Below are 27,442 nucleotides of genomic sequence, written 5' to 3' on the forward strand. Positions count from 1 at the left end.
AGCTATGAATTTTGTCCCTTACTCTATTTTCAATCACTACTTAACCAAATCCTTGGCTGCCTTTCTGCTTTTGAGGATTGTTTCTAACTTCCTCTCACTTCCTGCGTTCTGAGATGGAGGAGCTCTGGGCCCCAAGACCACTGATAGTCACTGATGGATATGAGCAGCTTGGGCACCACAGTCCTTGTGGACATTCTTCCTGCCATCTTTTTAACTGAACCCTGTCGATGGAAGCTTTGCCTCATGCGGATCCCTCAGTCCGTCATACATGCATTCCCGGGAGTGGATCAAGCTCTACTACTTGTCACGTACTACCCATTCCCATTGCCTAGTTACCTGAATTGGTGTGTTGAGGGGGAGGGGACTTTCCTCTTCTAGGACCAAGCGTATATGAATGAAGCAAGACAATTTTGCATCTGTCATCTATCATCACTACTTATTCCCAGCAGGAAGCTGGTGTCACACTCAACAGGGAGAGTAGAAATGTTTAATGCCAGAACTATTACAAAGACAGGGCAGGGTTAAGGACAACCAGTAAAGGATGATGAAACACTCTGGGCTAATGACAACAGAGATAGAAGAGACAGGGGTGGTTGCCCTCTTAGGCTGGAAGGGGCAGGGTGAGGGAATAATTACGGGACCCCAGGGAGTGCCGGACCTGTCCTACGTACAGCTGAGGAGTTGTAGCCTCAGGCTGGAGCACTCCACTATCAATCACAGCCCAGGAGAATAAACACCCCAAACTCTATCTTCCCATCTCCTGCTGGTGCTTCCCACGGGCTGAATCTAAAACAGGAGGACAAAGAAGTGAGGCTGAAGCAGTCCCTTGGGACCAGACTCTCAGGGCCCAAAGCAAGGTAGGGAAGCAACGGGGAACTAAAGGAGAATACCTAGCACATACTTCCTACAGTCATGTCCAAAACGTCTTGTCCTAATTTCCAATAAGTGAAGAATGATCTTAGCAACGAAGTTACTAACCCAATTGATTAAGTTCTCCAAATCCTTCACAGTCCAATTAACATGGTCACATCTTTGCAAATCCCCATAATTTCACAATGCATTCAGATCAATACACCCTTAAAGGGTCCATGGCTTTATTTTCTGTAAGTGTTTTTCAAAAAATGTAAGCATAACAGAACAAATGAAAAGAGGCCATTGTCCCTTGCATCTGTGTTCACAATGTATGCTTTGGGACAATATGGCAAATAAAATCATGTAAAAAAGACATTATCAATAGTTAGCCTAATTAAGCGCCTTGAGCCTAAGAGAAGGTCATGGGGCAGCAAGGTGAAGGTGGCAGTCGTGGTATCAAGAGTTGAAAGAGCTGTTTGTGAGCCCTGACTGTCAATTAGGAACAAGTGACATTGGGCAAGTCACTTCACCTTTCTTCATTTTGATTTCCTCACCTGCTCATAAAAATAATCATAGTGATGACTTCTTATACTGTTATGATTGCATGAATAAGAAAATGGATACAAATGCACTTTAGAAATTGCAAAGTCTATATGAGGATTTATAAATTGTTGATCAACAATTAAACTTCTTGCCACTGAATGACAGGTTCTGGGAAGTCTCAAATTTGTGTACCAGACATGCTTCAGGAGATAAAAAGACCCTTACAAAAAAGACTTTGTGATTTTTTAAAAAATTATAAGGAGTATGCATCATTATCTCAATTTAGTAATAATATTAAATTTGGACATTTGCCCTTTCATAATGCTTTACTGTTTTTGTTTGGTCTCTGAACAATTCTGGGAGGTACACAGAGCATGTTATTCTTTTTTTCCATTTGAGAGATTAGAAAACCCATGGGATAGGTTGTTAATATAACTCAGGATGGAGTACAGATGCCTAAGATCCTGGATAAATCCACTATATGATATTCATCCAGAAAGACTGGCATGAAAACTGATCTACTCTAGAAGTCAGTGTCACCCTCATATCTCTCAGGTTAAAAGTATGGCTCAAGCCCTAACTCTGTCCCCTACAGATCTATGAGTTTGACCATAACCATACACACCCAACTGGGTTGTTATGAGATTCTTGATGAAATTGTGTATAGACATATACAGCACAGTTCTTGGCATACGCAGGTGATAATTCTTAAATGCCATCTGAGTCTGAACTCCTATTTTCACCTAAAGATTCTGGGGATCTTTCTCAGACACCTTGGACTGAGTCTCCTTCAACATGGTCTGTGTTTTATTTTATACTTACTTCCAAAGGTGTTCCTAACTTTAGCCCTCCTATTCATTAGAGGAATGAATATCATATTCTCTCATTAGCATGGATGGTCTTCATTTATTCATAATTATATTCATTCTAGAATCATTGGAAGATAAAGCTACTGTTTATTGATTGCTTACCGTGTGCCAGGCATTGTGCTAAGTGCTATATAATCATTTTCTCATTTAACTTACAAAAATTTGCTGTGTATAATATCATTTCCATTTTGAATATGTGAAAGTTGAAGATTAGAGGTGTGAGATGAATCGTCAGTTACTCACTCATCAATCCACTGAAGCCCCTGCACAGTGTGAGCACGTGCTGTCCAGGTGAGCAAGACCTGCCTTCATGGAGCTCACGTTTCAGCAGTTTATCTTCTTGCCCAATTACCCACTGGTAAGTGGTGGAACTAGAACTAAAACTTAGTTCTCTCTGCTTCCAAATCCTGTGCCTCTAACCACTGTACCTTCCGGCTGATTGTTCTTGGTGACAGCACAACCCAGTGAGACTTTCCTTCCCTTGGAGTCCCCACACACATACTCAGCCAGGAAGGAGAAAAAACCAGAGTGGCATTTGCAAGCTACAATCAGACTGAATGGCTGCAGGAACCAGAAATGGTCACTTTTCCAAACACCAATATTTTGGATATTCTGAAAGGAGGATTTGTTTTTACTGACCTATTTGTGTAGCTTTTTCCTGACTTTGGAGTGAAGGGATGCACTGGAGCTTTGTATTTTAGCTGTTATTCTTTGTTTGTTGATTGGTTGCTTATAAATTCTTTTTCTGTACTCAGTCACTGGGCGGCAGTATGATGTTGCTAAAAGAGCTTTATCCTGACTTCAAGAGCCTGTGTTCAATCCCAGCTGTAAGGAGAATGATGGCAACCATGACAACAATGGGGATGATGGTGATGATGCTCTTGCAGCTACCATGTATGCCCCTAATCAAATGGGACCTCCTCAAAGACACCTTCTCTAACCCACCTATCCAGGTAACATACACATCCTTCTAGGCCTCATCTTACTTTGTTTATTGTTATAGTTACTATCACTACTTGACATTACATCCTATTTATATTTTCCTTTTTTGTTTATGGTCTGTCTCCTCCTGGAAAATATGCTACAAAGAGACAAAGACTTTGTCTGTTTTATTCTAGTATCTAGTACTCAATAAAGGATTAATTAATATTTTTGAGAAGTTACCATCTGCCAGGCATTGTGCTAAGCATCATAAGTATATTACCTCATAGAGAGTATAACAGCCTTATGACAAAGTTACTTATTCTTATATAATTTTAAAAATTAAGAAACTGAAGCATAACGAAGTTGCCCATGGACACACAGCTTTCGAATGGGCAGAGCCAGGACTCAAGGCAGAACATTTAACCATGTCTCTGTACTATCATGAACCAATTGGTGTGACCTTGGGCAGGAGACATCACTTCTCTGAGACTCAATTTTCTCCTCTGTAAGATGAGGGAGGTTGTTTGTGATTATTTCCAAGTTGCTGAGTTTCTCTGACTCAGCTGAATTCCCCTGTCTTCCACGAAAGCGTCGGAAGATCTGTAGGCTGTGTTTCCTGAAGAAGGCTTCAGGGATAATATGGGGTTTGAGCTGATCCCTGAAAGGGACACAGAGACCATCAAAAATAAGAAGAAGACAGATTGTTATTCCAGGGATGCGAGCTGATTGCAAGAACATGGCCGCTTGTGGCTGAGGCGCAGAGCATGAAGCTCAGGTTGCTTTCTAGCGACAGACTCTGACAGGATTGCTGGATATTTGTATAGTTACCTGTTTCTGCTCCAAAACTTAATGACTTCAGACAACACATTATTTCTCACAATTCTGTGGGGTGACCTAGTGGTCTTTCTGCTGATCTTCCCCGGGCTCACCAAAGTGGCAGCAATCAGTGGGGGTTCAGCTGAAGCTGGAACATCCAAGCTTGGCTTCGATTGTATGACATTTGGTGCTGGCTGTCAGTGGAGACATCTTGATTCTCCTTCCTGGAGCTTCTCATCCTCCAGTAGACTATCTCAGCTTCCTTATCTGGCAGCCTCTGGGAAAGGGACAATGTGTGAGCGTTTACAAAGCTGCTGCTTACGTCACTTCTGCTGATGCTCCATTGGCCAGAACAAGTCACAGGCCAAGCCCAAAGTCCACATGAAAGGGGACTTAGACTCTTCTTGATGGGAAGAGTGGCAAAGAGCTTGTGGACATTTTTATTCCACCATAGTAGTGAAATAGACCAAGTTACAGGATTCAAATGGGTTCAACTAGGAAAGATTAGCAAAACCCAGCCCCCTCAGACTTCCCCATTGGAATTGATGGCAACATTATCTTTCCAGTTGTTCAAGCTAAAACCTTGGAGATGTCCACGTGTTCTTTCTCTCACACTCATCTAATACACCAAGAAATCCTGTTGGCTCTACTTTCAAAGTTCATCCAAAATCCAGCCACTTGTACACACCTCCACTGCTCTTGTCCTGATTTACACCACCATCACCTCTTTTCTGGATCTCAGTCCCTCAGGGGACCCTTTAGAAACTGTAGAGCCCACTTCAAAATCATCTGGCCAAGAGATGAGGAAATTGGGGCATTTATCCATTAGCTTTCATCACCCGATACTGAAGAGTTCTCACACTCTCTAACCCTATCAGGCTGTGTCTGTACTTGATGGAGCAGGCTCCCACTATGTCAGAGAATGTCCTCAAGCAAAGGAGAGAGATACAGTTTCCCAGGGATGCTCTAATGAAGTGTCACAAACTGAGTGGCTTAAAACAAGACGTTATTGTTTCACAGTTCTGGAGGCTATAAGTCTGACATCAAGATGTCAGCAGAGCAGTCCTCCCTCTAAAACCTGTAGAAAAGAATACTTCTTTGCCTCTAGTTTCTGGTATTCGCTGATAATCTTTGACATTCCTTGGCTTGTGGATTCATCACTCCCATCTCTGCCTGCATCATTGCATGGCCATCTCCTCCCCATGTGTCTCTCTTCTCCTCTTATAAGGACACCGGTCACATTGGATTAAGGGCCCACTCTACTGCAGTATGACTGTATCTTAACTAATTACATCTGCAATAACCTCATTTCCAAATAAGCTTACCTTCTGAGGTACTGGGGGTTAGGACTTCAGCACATCTTTTTAAGGAGCATGATTCAACTCATAACACATGGGAAGCTGTAAGCATGTTGAAAGCTATCTGCCCTGGCTGCAGGTTAATTCAGAAGTAAGCACAGAGTATGGAGGACAAGATACCAATAGCCACAGGTTATTACCTAAAACGGTAAATTTAAGGATTACCTGGAATGGAGTTGCCTGAAGGATGGGAGGAGAACCAAGGTCAGTCCCAGAAGAATGTGATCCACTGTCAAGTCCTTGGGAAGAAGTGAAGTGAAGATATTTAGCCTGAGAGCTCGTTCATGTCAGGATTTGCTGTCTGATAGAAGGTCAGGTCAGCAGATGCAGAGGTGGAGACCTACCATTTCTAAGAAACTTAGTCATTTCAGGGAACAGAACCACCAGGGTGGGAGACAGCCATGTCTGAATCTGCGTATCACTCTGCAGGGTACCAAGCTTTAGAGAAAGTTTCAGCACATGAACTGGGCAGGTCAAAAAGCAACATTTAGGCGTCACCTTAATTAATCACTTTGGATGGAAAGCTGATGACCCAAATGCTGGTGTCTGTATCTTAACTCCCATCTGCAGTACCTACATTAGAAGAACTTTTCCGTGCTTGGAAATTCTCTTCCCAAGAGGGTCCTGTTGCAGAGCAGACGTTTGCAAATCATTTAGCCTGTCGGTGATGAATTAGTTTTTAATGGCATTCTCGTGTACTCGTTATAAATCATTAAGCGTCCAACAGACTGTCTCCTATCTTCACAGACTTGGTCTGCTGTGGTTCCTAAGTAGCAAAAATTCACATTGATGGAGATGAGGTTCCCGCGCCCAGTTGAAGGCAATCCTTCACTTGCATTCTCACTTGTGTTGACCTCTGTCCACACATCTTTTCTCCTCTGTCCTTCTCCTCCATTCCTCCCTCCCCTTCCACTTCTTCCTCTCACCTCCCAACAGCCATTGCCTTTTCCCACCTCCTCACTTTTCCCTCTGTCCTTTCACAGCCTGCTTCACAGCTCTCCATTACTCTTATCTCATTCCTCCCTCCACACTTTTCCCTACTTCTTTTTCATCATCCCAATCTTTCCTCAGCATGACAAATAAAAGCTGTTTTCTTTTGATAAGCTGAGAGAGAGATCCACATGCTGACACGGTGTGATTCTTAACACCAGTAATACATTCATGGCCAGCTCTTCCTGGAAATGCAGGAGATTGGAGTTGGGGTGGGGGTAGGCAGAGAGCAGGAGCAAACCCGAAAAAGAGAAAAAGAGCTCCGAGTCAATTGAAGGGAAAGTGTAGGTATTAAGTGGACGTGAGACATGACACCAGTCATTAAAATTAGTAATATGGCATTCTCATGCTGGAGGGAAGATACATGCTTTTTGGAGACAAGTGAACAATAGTTTGAACCATGGATATGCCACTTACTAACTGTGTGACTCTGAGAAGAATTGGGATAATGTCTAAGATCAAGTACAAGACACTGGAAATAAAAGATGGTAACACAGAGCAGATTTTTCAGAAATAATTTTCCTTTCTCCCTTTGGCATCTAGTCGGAAGTTAGGAAAGAGAGAGACATTAGAGAAAAGATAAGTCAAATTCAAATAATTTTCAAAACAGATATTTATTGACTGTGAATTTATTGAGTATTGCTCCATGCTAGTCTTGTACCACATCCTGGGTTCTGTGTATTCTGCACGATCAGGCGCTTCTAACCCTACTAAAACTGACAATAGAGGAAGCTTTCCTTTAGCAGTGTCAAGTTAACCTAATTTTAACCCGAGGCTAGTACGATTGGCAAAAGCACTAAACTCCTCTTTCATTGAGGAGATACAGACTGTGACACTCCAGCAACTTAAACTTCCTTTCCTTCCAGATAAAGTGCGCCTGCTCATCACCATCTCTCTCTTCTGGACCCCTTTGTTACCAAAACTTACTGGGATTATCTCCACCTTCACCCTTAATGCCAGCCTATTTGCTTGCTGTGCCACCTGCAGTATCAATTCCTCTCTCTCACCTGTGTCTTTATCTCTCTTATCAGGATTTTTCACCTCAGCTTTAAGAAGAGCTCTGGCTTTCCTTGGCTTGAAAGAAACAAGCCTCCTTTTCCCCTCCCCAATATGTGGGGTTACTTTTCTCTCTTTCACCGCACATCCAAGCGTCTACGAAGAACGCACCTCGCAGGCTGCCACCTTTCCTAACTAGCACCTTCCTCGCTTTCCGTGCACCTCCATTGTGGATCACACCCTTATTCTTAGCCATTGATTGTCTTTTGGCTCCCATGACAATCTCCTACTCAAAAGACCTTCAATGCTTCATCAGAGCCTAGTGAATTGAGTCCAGATTATGGCAGCTCAATTCCCGTGGTCCTCCCAACTTTGGGTTTTTCTTGTGTTGTTTTGTTTTGTTTTTTGGTGAAGAAGATTGACCCTGAACTAACGTCCATTGCCAATCTTCCCCTATTTCTTGAGGAACACTATCCCTGTGCTAACACTTGTGCCAATCTTCCTCTATTTTGTATGTGGGATGTTGCTACAGCATGGATTGATGAGCAATGTGTAGGTCTGTGCCCAGGATCCGAACCTGTGAACCATGGACTGCCAAAGCAGAGAATATGAACTTAACTGCTGTGCCACCAGGCCAGCCCCCTGCCCAACTTTTACAATGCTTCTCATCTCCTGTTTGCTGCTTCGTCTAGGTCCCACTCTCACATCTCTTATCTTCTGCATCTACTCACTCCCCCTGGGAAACTCTTCCTCACTGCTCATGCTTTAACATTCAACCCTCTGCTGTTTATACACAAATGTCCAGGTCCAGCTAATTCTCTCTCCTGACTTCCTGATTCTGGAGGGCCCAACATCTGCCAGGTAGCTCTATTTGATCATTTGTCTATACTTCAAATACAGTACACTAGAAATCAATTTGTCATATCTCTTCCCAAACTAGCTGTTTTTATGAGCCTCCCAATTGCTAGAAATGGCCCCATTGTCCTACTAGGCACCCAGAATCTACAGCTGGCCAGCCTTGGATGCCTCTCCCCTCCGTGGCCCTCACATCTATTAGTGCTTAGTTCTTTCAACACTGACTTTATAACATCTCTTCTGGAACCTCCCTGCTGCCCAGTGCTGTTTCCATCGTCACCTCCCTAGTCCTGGAGCACACTACCACTTGCTTGAGCTATATCAACAGTCTCTCAAATGACCTCCCCATCTTCAGTCTCTCTCCCTGCCTACCCCTCATCTCACATACAGTTGCCAACCTGTATTACTGATGGTCAAACGCCACTCTGTGCCGGAAATGGTACTGAAATAAGGACAAGCTCCTTAGCCTCCTGTTCAAATGTCTCCCTGCTCTTTCCTAACCCGGATTTTAACATTTGTTAAGTGGCTAATGTGTAGGCACTGTGCTAAGTGATATACGTTTGTGTCAGTGTGTGATTATTATGTTGACTGACAAACAGCAGGTGCTCATCCCATTGTGAATCCTCAATAAACAGCGCTGTTTTCCTTATTCCACTAGGAACCTGAGTATCAGCTTCCTCATATAGCAAAGGGGTGATCATATGTAGTTCATTGAATTATTATGAGGATCAAATCAGATAATATATTTATAAAGTGAACATATTATTTACTAAGCACCTAGTGGTTACCCCAATGATAATAGTTTTCTTCCCGCCTCCATGCTCCTGGGCCTGGTGGCTACTCTCTAGGGCTTCAAACCTGAACTAGAGGTCCTACATTCAGTCAGGACTTTATTAGATCACTGCAATATCAAACAATACACTCTTAAAACCTGGCTGAATGGGACGAAGAGTAAACGCTGTAGAATTGCAGAGAAAAACTCAGCTTAAGCAAAGAGGGAACTTAGAAGTTGAGATGACAGACCTGCAGATGAGAGTAGAAGTGAAGATTACACACAGCTTAAAGTCAAGTCAAGTCTTTATTTATTCCAAAGAAAGCAGACCTACTTTTTCTGACGAGAGTCGGCCAATTTTAATTTCAATCAGTCTCGCGTTCATTTTTCTTTTTTTAGGATAATGTGTTGAGCCTTCCTTGCAGATAAAAATAACTGACACCTGTTGATCATTTATGAAATAATGTCATCTGCATTACATATTTACACCAGCCCTGTGAATTAGGCAATTTGATCCTTTCCATTTCACAAATGAAAAATACAGAAACTAAACGCTAATTTTCTTGCCCAAGACACACAGCTGAGAAAGCATCATGTTGGCACATACTGAGATGCCAGACTTCAAGATCTTTTGAATCTACTGCACAGACATTTTTATATTATTGATTATACTAAATGAATATGTATGTACATATATATGCATGCATATATGTATATATGTTTTTTCTTACACACTTATATACGAGCTATCTAGATATATACACACCCTTACATACACACACACACATGCATATACATATGTTGTTTGGGACAAAGCCAAGCACACAGGAGGTGCTGTCCACCAAATAGTTTCAGCTTTCCCTCCCTGGAACCCCTTATTAGGGCTGATCATATGACTGGCTCCAGCCAATGAAATCTGAGTGGAATTTACAAGTGTCCATTCCACATGGAAGCTTTTATAGCTGATACTCCTATAGCATTCTTCCTTTCCTTATAACACTGAGACCAAAACAATCCAGGTAATGGCTACTCCATCTGCCTGGGTCCTAGAGAGGCATCAACAGCAATCAGAATCCTGGGTGGACGAGAAGTATGAGCAAGAAATAGACTTTTCTGTTGGAGCACTGAGAGGTTGTGGCTGTTTGTTATTGCACCATAACCTAGCCTTTTTTGGCTGATGATTTTGTTGTTGTTGTTATTATTATTACTGTATTAACAACACACCTCCACTAGTATTTGAGAGGAGAAAGCAGAAATGCCCAGGGCGAGCCTGCAGTGCTGCATATATTGAAGGTTCATTCTACAGACCAGGAGGTGGGATCAAACTGCCTTTACCAGTTCCATTTGGAAACCCCAAGGGGCTTCAAGTCAATCCCCAGAGGAGAAAGGATATAGGCAAGGCCAAGACTATTTAATCACACTCATTAATTTCAAGGTAAAAGTTGGGTTTATAGCATTATAAAATGTAAAAGTACTCCCTTGCCTAACTCCTTAGGAGACAAGCCTGAATGTCATTCTTAGTTTATTTCTCTGGGGAATTAACTGCTTGGATCCCTTCAAAGTTTAATTAAATTGTCACATAACACATAAAATAGCAAATAAAACAGGCTTTTCCTATGTCCTGGTGTTAATTTTATGTCATCAAAATTGTTTAGCTTGTTAGCTGCCTAACTCAGGCTGCCCCAGCTACCAATTAAAGGTTCTATGTGAATGCTTCTTCCCCATTTAAACGCCAGCCCTGTTTGCACTCTTGTTAAACTTTTCATTTCCTTGGGGTTGCAACTAATTTTTTAATAGGTTCTTGGTCATTTAGGTTTTATGCTGTGCAGTTTTTGATAGCAGAAGAAAATTCAAAGAGTTTGACTCAGCGAAAAAGTGTCAACAAGCTGAAGATTTTGTGGAAAGGGGTTTTACAGATTATCCACTCTAATCTGCTTGTTGTGTAGATAAAGACACTGAGGCTCAGAGTGGTGACCTGAGCTGTCACAGTCACAGGATGAATCAATGGCAAGGATAGGGCTATAATCCAGAAAAGCAGATTCTAAGGAGGATGCTTTTGCGAAATGTATGTAGCTACCATGTTGCCTGATACCCCCTTCTCCATTCTGAGAGTATCAGACAAAAGACATTCTGAGGGTCTCATCATCTCTTAGGCAGATTATTGATGTCATAATCTTTTTATTGGCTTTCCTGTGTCTAGGCATACTGTTAGGTGGGAACTTTTGTCCATCTCCCATCCTTCCTCTGTCTTCCCTTCCCAGCTCAGTTTCCAAAGAAAGATGAGGAAACTCCATTTCATTCCCTAGGGGAGCAGAGTTGGAATGAGCAACTCAGGTCATCTGGCCCCACCTGCCCCTCTACTCCTCCCTTGCGAAAGAGAATGGCTCATCTGAGTAATGTACCTCAGAGGTGTGACACACATTGGACCACATGAGAGGAGGGTGGAGCCACTGCCCTGAAAAGCCCGTGCAAACCTGGATGTTGATGCTTTTGTCCCCTCTACTGTATCAGACACTGGTATGTGAACTACAGCATAACCTGTATTTCAAGGACTGGGCAGATGTCTTCTTGATAGATTATGCTTTTGCCACATGTGGGCTGCCTTAGTAAGTTGGAGGCAGGTAGGAAGAGGCCTCATTTTGACTTCAGTTCAAGTTGTCTTCTTGAGTTTGGTTCTGTCGAAGAGCCCTGAACACTTAGGAATAATGAGAACTCGTCTGGACCAATGATAAGTAATGTTGCCCTTCCATCTTCAAGTCCATTTCTTAAGTGGTTAGAAACCAGTGGGAAAGAGAGGCGAGTGGTTGGCATCCACAGATTTCCAACACGAATTCTTCTCTATTTCATCCTTCCTATTGATATCCAAGATATTGCTGAATGACGTAAACCTTTCAATATGTCCCCAAGGCCCAAACTTGAGGTAAAATTAAAACCATTTAGAATAATGGAAAAATACTTTTTTTATATGGCTCTTCTCTACCCAGCTATCAATCTCCTTCAACATCCCCCTCCTTTCAGCCTACCTCTCAGCTTTACAGAGCCACTGCAAGTTCCCTCTGAAATACTGCAGTTCCATGCATCTCTCTGTGTGGATTCTAAACCCATACCCACTCTCCTCCATCCTCACTTCCACATACACATAATTCATGCTTGGAAAACTCCTACGTCTCCTTCCAAAATATGCTCAAATGTTACAATCTCAATGAAAAGACCGGATTCCAAGTGAATTGATTAGCACTGTTTTCAGCCAGGTTCACGTAAATAAAGACCACTTATGAGTGATCTAAGATTCCTCTTTCAGTTTCTCTCTTTTTAATTAAAACTTTTAAATATTTTTAAATTTTGGTAAGAACACCTAACATAAGATTGCCCTCCTTACATATTTATAAGTGTGTAATACAGTATTGTTATCAATAGGCACATCAGACCTCTGGAATTTATTCATCTTGCAGAACTGAAATTTTATATGTGTTGATTATCAACTCCCCATTTCCTCCTCCCCCTAACCCTTGGCAGCCACCATTCTATTCTTGGCTTCTTTGAATTTGGCTATTTTAGATACCTCATGTAAGTGGAATCACGCAGTATTTGTTCTTCTGTGACTGGCCTATCTCACTTAGCACAGGTTCCTCTAGGTTCATCTATGTTGGTGCAAATGGCAAGATTTTCTTCTTTTTAAAGTTGAATAAAATATTCTATTGTATGCGTATGCCACATTTTCTTTATCCAGTCATTCCTCTGTGGATGGGCATTTGGGTTGTTTCCATATCATTGACATTGTGAATAATACTACAAAGAACATGGGAGCACAGATATCTCTTCAAGAACTTGATTTTAACTCTTTTGGATAAACCCAGAAGTAGGATTTCTGAGTCATATGGCAGTTCTTTTTTTTATTTTTTGAGAAACCTCTATACTGTTTTCAACAGAGTCTGCACCCTTTTGCATTCCCACCAATAGTGTACAGAGTTCCCTTTTCTCCACATCCTTGCTAACACTTATCTTTTGTTTCTTTGGTGATAGCCATCCTAACTGGTATGAGGCAATATCTCACTGTGGTTTTGATTTTCTTTTTCCTGATGATTAGTGATGTTGAGCATCCTTTCATATACCTGTCGGCCATTGCATATCTTTGGAGAAATGTCTATTCAAGTCCTTAGCCCATTTTTCAATCAGGTTATTTGTTTTTTTGCTATTTCTTTGTAGAAGTTCTTTATATATTTGGGAAATAAACCAATTATCAGACATATGGTTTGTAAATATTTTCTCCAATTCCATAGGTTGCCTTTTCACTTTGTTGATGGTTCCCTTTGCTGTTCAGGAGCTTTTTAGTTTGATGTAGATCCACTTGTCAATTTTGCTTCTTTTTTCCTGTGCTTCTTTTCGCGTGGTGTCATATCCATGGAATACATTTCCAAGACCAATATCACGAAACTTCTATCCTATATTTACTTCTAGGACTTTTATTGTTTCAGATCTTACATTTAAATCTTAAATCCATTTTGAGTTGATTTTTCCGTGTGGTGTAAGATAAGAATCCAATTTTATACTTTTGCTTGTGGATATCCGGTTTTCTCAACACCATTTGTTGAAAAGACTATCTTTTCCCCATTGTGTATTCTTGACATCCTTGTTGAAGATTAGTTGACCAAATACATGTGGATTTATTTCTGAGCTCTCTATTCTGTTTCATTGGTCTAAATGTCTCTCTTTATGCCAGTACTATTCTGCTTTAATTACTATAACTTTACAAACTAATAGTGCCTCTTACTCTCCCCTTCTATTTCCTGAGGAGTCAGAGTACATCTTGGACCTGAACAGCATGGCTTGTCATTTTAATTTAGTCAATATTCTTTTGAGATGGAGTGAGGATATCCCAGATTGTGATAAAGTCCTTTATTATCCCTATTTTTGAGCAGAAAATATAATACCTTGAATGTCATAAAGATAAACTCATGTATAACATCATAAATTCATTCATCAATTTTATTCAACAAATATTTAATGAGCACCTAATTTATGCCAAGCCGTCTGTTATTCCTTGAAGATCTGAGGATGATTAAGATATATTACTGGTCCTACAAAGTCCACAAATTGGAAGAGACAGAACTTAGTTAAATGTAATACAATGTAGTGGAGTCGTAGACAAGATTTAATAGGACCAGACAGAAAAGAGAACTTCAGCCTCCTTAGAGTAGGTAGGAAATTTTCAGAGGGGAACTAAAATTTAGCCTGGCCCTTGAAGGATGAATAACCATTTGCAAAGTGGAGAAAAGAAGATAATGCCATCCAGACGTCTGAACGTGAATGAATGCTAGGGAGGAACACAACAGGGGGAATGGTGTCAAAAGAATATTCTGCAACCAAGTGTCCAGAAGATTTTGTTAACTGTTCCAAGAGCCAGTTCTGCAGTAGCCAACATGAAGCCTTAACAAAGATATCTCCTAACATGGAAAATCTGTTCTTTCCACAGTTTTATTTTAGCAACTTCTAAAATTATGGTGCTAGTAATAAATATTGGAAACAAAATTCTTACTATGTGTCAAGCACTCTGCTAAGCACTTTCCATGCACTATTGAATGAATATTCCCAAGTCACCTGTAGGGTAAATATGATTATTCAATCAGCTTTTTCCAATGAAAGGCTGAGTTTGTTCCAACTTTCAACTTCTAACACTAAAAAAGAAGCACAGAATTTTTTTTGGATTTTGAGGGCTGTATATATTGCCCTTGGGAAGCTTATTCTTACACAGGAATTGAGTGATTCAAAGGATTCCACTTTTAATGAGGGGACCAGAGTAAGAGATGGCTCTGTAGCAGGTCCAGAAATTAGTATAAATTTCTCTATCACTTGAGCTTTACGACCTGGCAGATCCCATGGTGCTGAGGTCTCCACAGCAGATAACAATGGTGTTTAGAGCCTCTGACAAGCCCCATTAGGAAAGTTATGGTGCAGGCTCTTAGAATTCTGGAACAATGCCATCACCTCTGCAGCAGAGAAATATTCTCTGTTTGAAAACTTAGCTCCTAGGAGTAGAGACTAAGAGTATGGCCATGAAACACCAAATGCTTATGCTGTCTGACCTGCCCATTATGGTTTGGTAGTTGTTACATCGATAAAGTTGTAAGTGCAGGCAGGTGAGCAGTGATGCATTGTACAGTGGATGGTGTAAATGCAGAACCAGGCTGAAGCAGATCCAGAGGGTCTGAGAAAACTTCACTACAGAAGGCCAGACATCCATGCCGCTTACGTCAATTACACAAATGTCTCCTCTTGGTCTCACAGTGGTCTAATAGGGAGGGAGGGAGGTATCCTTATGATCAACTGACAGAAGGGGAAAAAACTTAGGTGCCTCATTATAGCCTCATCTTGGCTATAAATCTACAGAGGAGAAGCAGATGGACAGATCTACGATCATATATCCACTTTACTCGCAGGGGAGGGGAGACTGAGGTACGGATCCACACTGATGCCTGGGTAGTGGTTAATGGCCTAGACAATTGGTCAGGAGTTTGGTAGGCATGTGCTAGAAGGTTAGGAAAAAGGAAATCTGGGAAATATGTATGTGACTAGTTCAATAAGACTGGCTACAAAGTCGGTGAATCTTTATATCTCAAATTAATGTGCAGAGCTCATCTGACACACAGAAGGCAATAAACAGCCAAGTGAATGAAATAACTTCTCCTGTGGACGTCAGCCAGCCTCTCCCCTCAGTCACCCCAGTGCTTGTGCAATGAGCCCATGAACACCTTATCTATGGCAGCGCATAGGGGGTTTATGCATAAACTTAACAATATGAGTCTCCTCTATCTCAGATGACAGCCACTGTCACTGTTGGATGTCCAACATGCCAGCAGGCACCAACACAAATCCTCTATATGGTTTCATTCTTCAGGAAGATAAGTGGGCCACTAAATGAGAGGTTGATTACATCAAGCACCTTCTACCCTGAAGGACCAGTGATTTGTCCTTACTGGAATTGTTACAAACTCCAGATATTAGTTTTCCTTCTCTGACCACAGTGCCTCCTTCAACATTACCATCTCAGGACTTACAAAATGTCTGACCCATGCTATCCCACACAACTTTGCCACAGACCAGGCAGCCATTTAATATAAAGAGGCAACAATGTGCCCGTAGCCATAAGTTTCCCTGATCTAACTGTGTATCCCACCATCCAGAAGCCAGCGGTCTGAAAGAATCATTGCTCAAAAACTCAAAGGGACAGCTGAGACACCAACCTGGAAACAACACCTCATAGAGTTGAACACTGACTTCCAGGATTTGGTGTACAAAAATTAAATTAAGAGTCAGCAGACCAGCGTCTGCATGCCGCATCTGACCAAATGCCTATTATGTAAGTAAAGTTTTATTGAGACATGCCCAGTTTTTTACGTATTGTCTGTGGCTGCTTTCATACTAAAACGGCAGATATGAGTAGCTGCAACAGAGATGGCGTGGCCCACGAATTCTAAAATATTTACCATGTGGTCGCTTACAGAATAAGTTTGCCTACTCCAGTACTGAACCGATGACTGGTATATAGTTCTGTGTCCTCAACAGCTAGAATAAATGAGCACAGGAACCACAGATTGGAAAGTAGAGTTAGCCCCTGACTCCATCACTCCCAATGACCCACCTGTAGAATTTGTGCTTCCTACTCCCTCAATCTTAGGATCTATCTGGTTTAATGTCCTAGTTCCAAAGGAGAGAACTGAACAGGGAACTGTGACTACAGCATGGCCGCTTTGGGCTCCCCACACCAACAAGCCAGCAGGAAAAGAATAGAGATGTGGAACTGCTGAATGTAACTGACCCTGATTCCCAGGGTTCCCACACAATGGGGGAAGGAAAGAGTTTATTGAGATACCAGGTGTTCACTGTGGTATCCTTTGATACTCTTGTGTATTGTAAATGGTCAATTCGATGTCAAGCTCCAGGAATTAAGTGCTCAGATCCCTCTGGAGCGAAGATCTGGGTCACAAGGCAAGCAACCTAGAACAGCCAGTGTGCTGTCCAAAGGTAAGGAAAGTCTCAAATGAATGATAGGGAAAGAGAGGAGGAACATCAATGGTTTCCAGGATCAGCTATAGTACCAGGGACTCTAACTGAGGTTGTTAATTCCATTTAGATCTTCGGCCGTTTGCAATTGGTCACCACGTTGACGAAGTGGAGGAAATGAGTTCATCTTTTCTAGTATCACAGTATGAGATCCAGGTGTTCCAAGATAGTGAGTGTACATTCTCTGTTATGCCTACCCCTGTACATCCAACAACCAGGGCCAACCCAATTGGACCCATGGATGATCTGACTGTTTCTGCCAATTCTGATTTCAGACGCAAGACCTCACCATGAGACATGAGTCTGGCTTTCTCAGGGGCCACCTGGAGATGTAGGGCAGCGCCACCTGGAAGTGCAGATGAGCTAATATAATACCCTATAGGGCAAATGTGGTAAGAAGAAGATGGGGAGGAGCTGGGAGATACAAATTCCTCCCTCTTCCCTTGGCTGACCATTTCCAGGTGAAGTGCTGCCATTTAGCCTACTAAAGATGTCTTTTGTGCCAATCATGAGCTAGGTTTTCCTGTGAATCTGTGGCCAGTTCAGTAACGGACCTCCTTATATTTGCTTTCGCTCAGTCCATGTCTCACTTTCCCTTTATCCTCTAACTACCGTTGTATTGCACCTCCCAATAAAGCCTTAACATAGAATTCTTACTTCAGCTTTTGTTTTGTAGTGGAACAAAGCTAAGACAACCTGTTTAAACATTAATCTTGACTGAGGTTTAGCCAAAGAGACTAATCAGAGAGGTTATTCAAAGCTCTTCATCTCAAAGATGATCAAGATATTCTTCCTTTCAAACTACTGAGACCCTATTAAGCAGAACTAAATATGAGCTTTGAGATCAGACAGATCTAACTTCTAAATCTTGGTTCTGCCATCTACTTGGCCTGGCCAAGCCACCCATCCTCTCTGAACCTCAATATCTTTATCTGAAAAATGGAAACAATCATATCTGTTTAATAGGGCCATTTTTAAAAGGCAGTAAGGCAACACATATAGAACCAGTACATCACTTAGCACGTGATAGGTAGCCGATAAATATTAGCTTTCTAGTTTTGGGTCCTAACTCTCAGGTACCGTGAGAGCTGTGGATATCCTAAAACCAGACCTCTCTAGGTTCTTCTTTTTGTTTAAGTTCTAGACAGAGAAGCCATATATCAGAAGGGACCAGTGGTGGCTGCCAGTAACAATACATTTTCAGAACAGCATCCACATGGCAAGGGACTGACATTTCTGGCACCCAGGTGGCCCATTTCCTCCCAGATGCCTGTCACATCTGAGAGACCTTATGTCATTCTTCACAACTGTCTTGCCAGGGAACGTCTTCCACGTGTGGCTTCTACCTCTACTCTCCCTTTGGCAGAAGACAAATGAGAAAATATAATTCATAACCATTTTCACACAGTACAGAAAAAGCAGCTTGGTATTTAATTTGGCAATCCAGCCCAATGAACTTCTCCTGAATCTTAGGATCAAGTTCTGTGCATAAATTGTCATTTCCAACCTTCTGTGTGGGATATTCTTTCCCATTGGATCCAGGAATATATCTACATAAGTATGAATATTAACATGCAAATGCATGGAAATGAAACCCAAATGGGACTAAACATAGGGTTGTAAAAGAAAATTAACTTGTATATGTGAGCATATAAATGCTCTGTTTGAAAAAGGCATTTAGTTATTGTTCTCTACATTCCTGAGATCTACTCAGGAGGAAATTGCCTAAAAGAGAGATCTTAATTAAACACAGGGAAGAGCTGCTTGATTTTCTCAGAGGAGGGAGGTTAAACAAAAATCTAGAATGGGCTACCGAAGCAAAGCATAGCATCTCTGTTCAATTGATTTTAACCAGAACACAGAAAATATTTAGACATTGTCTGCCTAGAAGCATGAAGAAAGAAAAGATAGCTTTGATTCACAAGATGTCAATGCAGGAAGAGATCTGAACACTTATGCATTCCAAGTCCTTCCACTACCCTATTTTATATGTAAGGAAACTATGGCCCACGGAGTTAAGTGGCCTTTACCCCTCAGGACATGTGCTATCCCCATGCTAATGGAAGGTTCTGGAAAAAGACATCTGGGAAAAAGTAATGAGAGAGATGTGAATGGGAAGAAAGGGGGAGTGAGAATTCTATGGGGCAGAGAGGTCTTTTGATGATTTCACCTCACACTGTCCTTATCAGAGTGATCACCAGTATTCACTCCAGTCTGGGGCTATTTCTTGCCAATCTGGGGCAATATTCCCAGTTTGAACCTACGTCCCACAGCTCACCTCATTTGGCCAATGCTTCTGTTGTGTCACACCTAGACCTGCTGTCATCCAATGAGGGGAGATCAGAGAAATATTCAGAGTGGACTTGTGCGAAGATACACCTTACCTCCCCTTCTAGATGGGAAGTCATTTCTGGAGAGACAGTAAGGAGCTGTGTCTTATTCATACAAGTAGGCCCCTCAGACACTTAGTATAGAGCTTTTTCAGTGGACTCTTAAACTAATGCCCCACACATCCCACAACTAACTCACTCAGCCTTTACTGACCTTTCCTATATGACTACCAGCCAGGCAGAGCCAGCATCTTCCAGCTGTAAACTAGTCAGCGTGACTTATGAAACTTTCTGCCACCATGGTGCTGGGGTCATCCAGTCCTGCCCATCCACGCAAGCAGAGACATTTTGTTTCCAAACTCCTTTGTTTGTCATTTGTCCCTTTGCCTACCAAGCTAAGCTTTTCCAGTGCCATCCTATCTCCATAGTCTTCCCATTTAAGAAGCATAGCAAGGCTGAACTCATTTGAAGCCCAGACAGAGTCTGCCTTTTCTCTCTAGGATAAAAATCCAATCACTTAAAAGAGTAGAACAAAGGATAGAGGAAGAGAGTGAGTGGGGATGTGAAAAACACAACCAAAGTCTGTAACACTGAATGTGCTTGACAAAGAAGCCCTTGTCCAGCCCTTGTGTGTGTTAAAGAGAAAATGCTCCAGCTTAAGTTTTCTGGATGGACACAGAAGGGTGAGAATAGTTTGTTAAGAAGACACTAGGGGGGAGGAGGGAGGCAAGGCAGGCAGAGTCTTGACATCCACAGAATGGGGAGCTGTTTGGGGAGTTCAACAGGAAGTCCTAATAGAACGTGCCTGGGACATGTCCTTCAAATGTCTTCTCAGAACAGTGGTTTTTGAGCAAGACAGCCAAAGAGAGATGGTTGAGTATCTAGAGGATTCGGAATCCCCCCTCTTTCCTTCATTTACAAGGGACCAGGAAAAGAGAGCCCCTTTGCCAGACCCAGCCCAAGGAAACAGGTCCTGCCTGGTCTGTTTACTTTCCATGAGAACTCAAGAGGGAGGAAGAGCAGGGCCAGCCCAGTGGGGTAGTGGTTAAGCTCACGTGCTCCACTTCAGTGGCCTGGGGTTTGCTGATTCGGATCCCTGGCATGGACCTACACATCACTCATCAAGCCATGCTGTGGCAAACATCCCACATATAAAATAGAGGAAGATGGGCACAGATGTCAGCTCAGGGCCAAGCTTCCTGAGCAAAAAGAGGAAGATTGGCAGTAGATGTTAGCTCAGCTCTAATCTCCCTCAAAAAAAGGGGAAAAAAAAAGAAGGAAGAAGAGCAAGAAAGAGAAACACATGGGCTCCTGCCCTTTTGACAAGGGAGCCCTGCTCCCTGGCCCAAGGTCACCCACTGTTTGTCTTGGGTTCTGACCAATCCAATTCTTCCTCCTCCTTACCAAGTATGGTTGCCAAGAAGTGGGTGGGTAGAAGCCAGCCTGGCAGGAGCAGATGGCTGAAAGCCCACCTCCCCCAGCCTTGGCATCCATAGGCAAGCACATAAGACAATTTTGAACATGAAAATAATAAAAAAATAATAGAAATAATAGCCAGCATTTATTGAAACAACACTGAAGCATGCATTGAAGAGTACCTAGCATAGAATACCTAGGTTACATATATTATCTAGTTTAATCCTCACAAAAACTACATGAGGTCTGCATTATTAATATCATCTCTGTATTACAGATCAAGAAACTGAGACAGAGGCAGGCTTTATGATCTGTGATCCAGAGAAGTACGGAATGTTCTGGAAGGTCATGAAGGTGTGTACATGTGTGTATGTGTGTGCAGAGGGCCATGTGACCCATTTTGAAAGGAATGCAGAAATGTAATTAAAATAGTGAGCTTGGAGTCATCCTTGACTCCTCCCTTTCTTTCATTCCCCACTTGCAATCTATGAGAAAATGTTCTCAGTTCTACATTGAAGATGTTTCCAGATTCTGACCACACCTCACTACTTTCCCTGGTACTGCTCTGACCCAAGTAACCCTCACCTCTTGTCCAAATCAGCAGTAGCCTCCTACTTAGTCTCTCTGCTTCCACTATTGCCCCTCTTCAGCCTGCCCTCAATGCATTAGGCAGAGGAAGCCTGGTAAAATGTAAGTCAGTCCACATCACTCTTCTGCTGAGAACAGTTTCTGGTCTTAAAAGGGCCAAAAGTTCTACACAACCTGAACTCCAGTTTCTTGTCTGACTTCATTTTCTACTTTTCTGTCATTTCCTTTGCCACATTCCAGATGCACTGGTCTCCTCCTTGTCCCTGGAACAGGCCAGACACCCTCCTTTCTCAGAGCCTTCTATGGCCTGCCCCCCCTCCCTGGAATTCTCCCACAAATATCCATAAATCTTGATATGTTCTGGTCTCTTCTCAAAAGTCATCTATCAGTGAGGCTCTCTCTGGACACTTTGTTTAAAATTGCCCGTCTAATTTTAGTCCTTAGCACCAATTACTAACACTATTTACCATACTTTGTCATTTCTAAGATGATATTTTTTATGTTTTAATATCCTTGAAATCAAGATGTATCTTAGAATTGATGGTGAGTCTTGGTTTGGGTTCCCCTGAGGAACAGGGCTGCGTTTGAGGCACTAAACACCAATTCCCCTTCCCCCGATGCCATTAACTCCCCTACTTCGGAGTTACGTCTGTGGTCTTGGCTGAACAGCCTTTCATGGCATCCAAGACGCCAAGGAGACAAGAAATCACCATGGGGAATAAGGGAAGTGGGCCTCTGACAAACACAGGTGTGACCCAGCCCAGCTGCACTGCATCAGGCGGCAGGAAGGATCACAACTGTCGACTACAGCACATCTTAATTTCTTTGTCATCTCATTTCTTTCTTAGTGGCCCATAAAATAATTGTGCACATTACAATCAATAATATTTCTGACTTGATGAACGTTGGTAATGTCCTTACTTATTGTGTGTCTGTTCCTAGAAGCCAATTTCCATGACGTCACCTAGTGCTCCATGATGAGTAATAGAAGGATGAGCTGCCCTTTCTGGATATGCCAGGCATATAGTAGGATTTAGTACATTGTTGGTGAATGAATGAAGCAACTGAGTAAATAAATCCTATATGCAAATGCAAGTAAACGAGCTGTCATGGGATCCTCTCATGAAACTCCAAACACAGGCAAGTTTAAAATCATTTAGCAGTTACTCTGCAACCAGAGGTGGTCTCCTTGACATGGTTAGTGACACTGGTCTTCCAGAAAGATCCAACACCCTTTACCCTATAGCTGGCAGAGAAGGAGTTTTGGATATGGACAAAGCCAAGGGTGTTACTAGGATACCAAGCTGGGGAGTAGGGATGGCTGGCTGGGTGTTGGAGGGACAGGAGGCGGAACTTTTGAGTGAGGATCGGGAGTCAGGTGAAGAGTCCCACCTGTGAGGTATGGTCTTCCCTCTGGAAAGTCTTTTGCTTCCTTAGAATGTATTTTCTTCTCTTTTCCCACATTAGCAGCTGCTGCAGTATAAGGGGACAGGAGGAGAAGGAGCCTCACTCACTTGTGAGATGCCTTGCAGGGAACAGCCCCAGGGGCAGCAAGAAACCCTTGGACGTGCCTCTGTGGTCTAAGGGAGAAATGATCCCTTTCCTTCTTGAACTGGGGTGGGCCACATGCAACTCAACAGGTGTTCCTTTGGACCCAATCCAGCTCCACAGCACCAGAACTCCCCACAGGGAATATACACCAAAGCCAATTACAAGTGGTGATGTTTTCACAGGGTCCCATTCACCTGATTCTCATGTGACACTTAACATCAGTTGGCAACTGCAGGGGGAGGCGGCAGTTGGACATGGTTTGAGTATATTTCTTTCACATTCCGAGCAAACTCTATGAACTCAATATGCATAAAGGGATAGTTCTGTGAATGTGTTTCTGAAGGGCTCTCATCGTCTAGGTTTCTGTATCTCCAGAATCTCTTATGGTGCCCCATAAATTATAGAAATTCAACAAAGTTGCAAGAAAGAGAGTAGAGGGAAAGCTTCATTATAATAAACCAACACTCACTGGTGTTTTGCCTTAAACTTTTCTTTTTGCTATTCTACTTGAAAAATTAATAAGCATAACGTGACTCTATTTAACAATGGGCAAATCACTTCCCCTTCTGGGTTTGCCACCTACGAAAAAGGGGCATAACCCATTTTTCCCCAACATCCTCCCTATCTCTATTGTTTAATGGATCCACGTGATTCCATTTGCTAGACTTCTGACCATTGCTTGTTCTCTCCAGAAATAAAATTCAGTGTACCTACACTCAGAGATCTTTTATAAACTTTAGTGTGAGGAGGATAAGTATTTTGGAGAAGGGAAAACTTTCCAAAAGTCCCCATTTTGCCCATGCTGACCATTTTTGCTCCTCCAAAATTTTTTATGTTTTCAAAATATCCAAATGAAACACTGGAATTTTCTTTAATCTTTTAGCTCTTTGGCCTATTCTGTAACTACAAACAGTTTTATGAGATTCAACATACTGATTGGTGGCATCTATAAAGCAAAGAGAAGGTAGATGAACTGGCTTCTGGCAGCCTCACTCTTGCTTTTCTTTTGTCTAGGCTTTCTCGGTTTCCTCTTCTGCTGCTGGAGTCTCTCCTACAGCTCCCCTGAGCCCACAGCATAAAACCACAACTCTTTAACTTGCATTAAAGGCCCTTTGCCCTATGGCTTCAACTTAACCTTAATAGCCTCACCTCACATTATGGCCCTTCACTTACTCAATGCTCCAGCCAAACTCCCTTTCGGAAAACATACACAAAAACAATGATTAATTCTGCAACTGACTGGATACGAGAGGTTAAGGGGATAGGAGAATAAAAATCAACTGCTAAAGATGAAGTTAAATGAAGTATGTAATCACTATCAGTGCAATATTTCTCATGGACAGGAGAGTAAAACTGAGGGAACAACATATCACCCCTCCAAGTGTGATAGGAGATGTGAGGTTCATTAATTAAGTAGTTACCTTGTTTGGAACATGTTGAAATAACAGTGTTAAGGCCACACAACTTGTTAGGCAGCACATCTAGAATACCAACCCAGAAATAATTCCAATGGCCTTGCTCTTTTCCCTGCTTGACATATTGTCCAGAAATAGGAATTCCAACTGGGTCTACATGACACAGATTTAGCAGCAGTTGATCAAATATGGAGACTTAAAGTGCCACCTTAGTGTCTGAAAAGTTAACACCACTGTTCATTCCCTCACTAGCATTTCTCAGGGTCAGTTATATTTTTCCCATTTGACAGATGAACAAATCAAGATAAGCCTAGAAGGATCATTGATTTGCTCCCATCAGTAGATCATTTTTGTTTGTTGGGTTTTGCCTTTGGTATGACACAACAGCTGTAACCTAATGATTCTATATGTACCCACTAGTAATGTTTTTTGTCTACAGGTAATAGGAAATCCAACGTAGAGTGGCTCTGAGCAATAAAGAAGACGTTAAATTATCTCTTGGAACCAGAAGATCAGAGCTTTTGTTCTGCGGCTTAACCTGGTTAGCAGACTCAGACTCTCTCTAATCTTCCTGGTCAGCTATCCTCAGGGCCTTGACCTTTTCTTCTTCTTTGTTTATTGCCTGAGGGTCGCAGAAAATCTTCCACAACTCCGGACATCATGTCCTTTCAATGATATTCCTCTCACGAAAAAGGGAGGAGATGCTAAATGCCTTCTCACTTAAGGTTCTGTCCTTTTACTTGCAAATGAAGCCCCTCCCCTCGCAGACTTACTCTTATGTCTCCTTGGGCAGAATTGGGTTGTATCGTTGTCCAAACACTGGCAAAGAATATGAGATTTCCATAGCAGCTTTAGATCAATGAACATTGATTCTCTAGGGGCTAGGGTGGGACTTCCTTTCCTAAAAATAATCACACAGATGCTGCTGGTCAGGCTGAGACCAGAACTTGGGTCTCCTAAGTCCTCCCAATAATAACTATTGCATCAGCTCTCATAGTCTAAGCCTGGCCATAAAGAACTACGAGCAAATCAACAGGCCAACTGTGAAGGCAGCTTTCATTATTCACTCAGGTATTTTTTGAGGCCTCTGTTTTAATGTACAAATAGAAATGCAATGTTAGTCCCAATATGTTTTCCAAAACCAAACACTATCAATAGATCCTCTCTGCAGATGAATAGGAAAGCAATGATTTGCGACCTGACTCTTGGCCTAAATACCACTTCACAGAGGTTTGACTCCATCGTGAGATTTTCAGGTTCTTTCACCATCCAACCCCAGCCCAGCCAGGCCCAACAGCAAGCTGCTCTTTTCAAATGGATCCAAGCTGAGTATCAACATAGGGACAGCTGAAGTGTAGTGAAGAGCCTGGATCTGGAGCCAAGACTGGGTAACACCATGCTTTGCCACTTACAAACTCTAAACAGCAGTTGTTCTGCATAAAGATGGGGAGCTTCTTCAGGGAAAAGACTGTCCCATGATCACCTGTAGCTTCATTCTATACCAAATGCCTAGCACACTGTTTGGGCTCAATAAATCCATTCATTCATTCATTCATTCATTTATTCATTCATTTTTCAGTGCCAGGTCTTACCTAAGTAGTGAAGATACAATAGTGAATAAAACAGATATACCTCATGTCCTCAGATCATAAAGTCTAGCTAGTGATACAGACTAAGAAATAAGAAGTTATAATAGAGCACTATAGGTGTCTCTGTAAGGGGAGGGGGCCTTACAGGATCACATAGGAGGGACAGTGGTCAGAAGTCCAAAAAATTCTCATTTATGAGGGGATGTGTAAGCTGGGCTCAGAAGCATGAGTCAAAATTAGCCAGGTGAAGAAGGAGGGGAGGGAAAGAGCCTCCCAGGGGATAGAACAAACACTTGAGAGCACAAAAGAACTTGATACCTGTGAAGAAATAAAAGTAATTCAAAATGACTGGAGTATAAAGTACACATGCATTCGGGGTTGGGAATATGGAAGGGGTGCTGGTGTTAGAAATACTGAGAACAGCAAGATACGGGGCTAGAAAAACAGACAAAAACCAGTTCATAAGGGTCTTTAGAAGCCCTGCAAAAATGTTTGCTCAATATCCCAAGTGCAAGGAAGGACTCTAAGCAGAGGAATAAAATGACAATATTTGCATTTTTAAAAAATATCAATTTGGTTGCTGTGTAAAGAATGGATTAGAGGAGGCCAACACTGGTGATATGAAGATTAATTAAAAGCTATTAAAGTAGTCCAGGCTAGAAATGATGGAATAAAACTATAATATGGAAATGATATTACCTGACCCATCTATTCCACTGGCATGTTTATTCATTCATTTTCTCATGCACTGACTACCTCATTCATTCAACCATCCTTACTGTGTCCCTACTCATTGTACCTGGTTCCATTCTCCAGTGATGACTAGGCTCCCATCTCTGCCATCAAGGATTACAGTTTTGTGGAGGAGATGGATGGGCAAACCGACCATTAAGTTGGTATGGTAAATGTTAAAAGGATAGACTGGTACTATGAGTATTTTGTTTGCTGTTTCATTTGTTTTTGCTTATCCAGCTTGCCCTTCCCAATTTTCCTGATAATAGAAGCTCTCTTTCTTGAGGGAAATCCATTCTGTGTGGCTTGGGTGAAGATAAGCAAGCAAATCTGTTCCCCTGACTGCAAATGTTATTTCAATTTGGGCATATAAATCTACCAGGGGCAACTGAGGCCCCACCATGAGATTTAGCATATATGCACTGAAAGAGAGAAAGAAGGTCTCTCTCCTCTAGGACTGAGATTTGTAAAGACAAGGAAGACTCAGCCTTGCCAACTTGCCTCCACACTCAAAGATCTGCTGAGATTGAAGCTGGGGTAAGCAAAGCTGAAGTGGAGACAAAGAGAAAGTCCAGCAATGCCCTAATTATAACACTTAAACTTTAAAATAATCTCCATCATCTCCTTATCCTAGTTATGTAAGCCAACAATTTCCCTCTTCTGAATATGCAAGTTTGAGTTGAGTTTCTGTCACTTACATCCAGAAGGATCCTAACATAAATAGATTCATGAGAATGCAGAAGAAGCCAGCCAGCCCTGGTGGTCTAGTGGTTAAGATCCAGGAC

Source organism: Equus quagga, chromosome 16 (assembly GCF_021613505.1).
Source record: "Equus quagga isolate Etosha38 chromosome 16, UCLA_HA_Equagga_1.0, whole genome shotgun sequence".
Classification (NCBI taxonomy): Eukaryota; Metazoa; Chordata; class Mammalia; order Perissodactyla; family Equidae; genus Equus; species Equus quagga.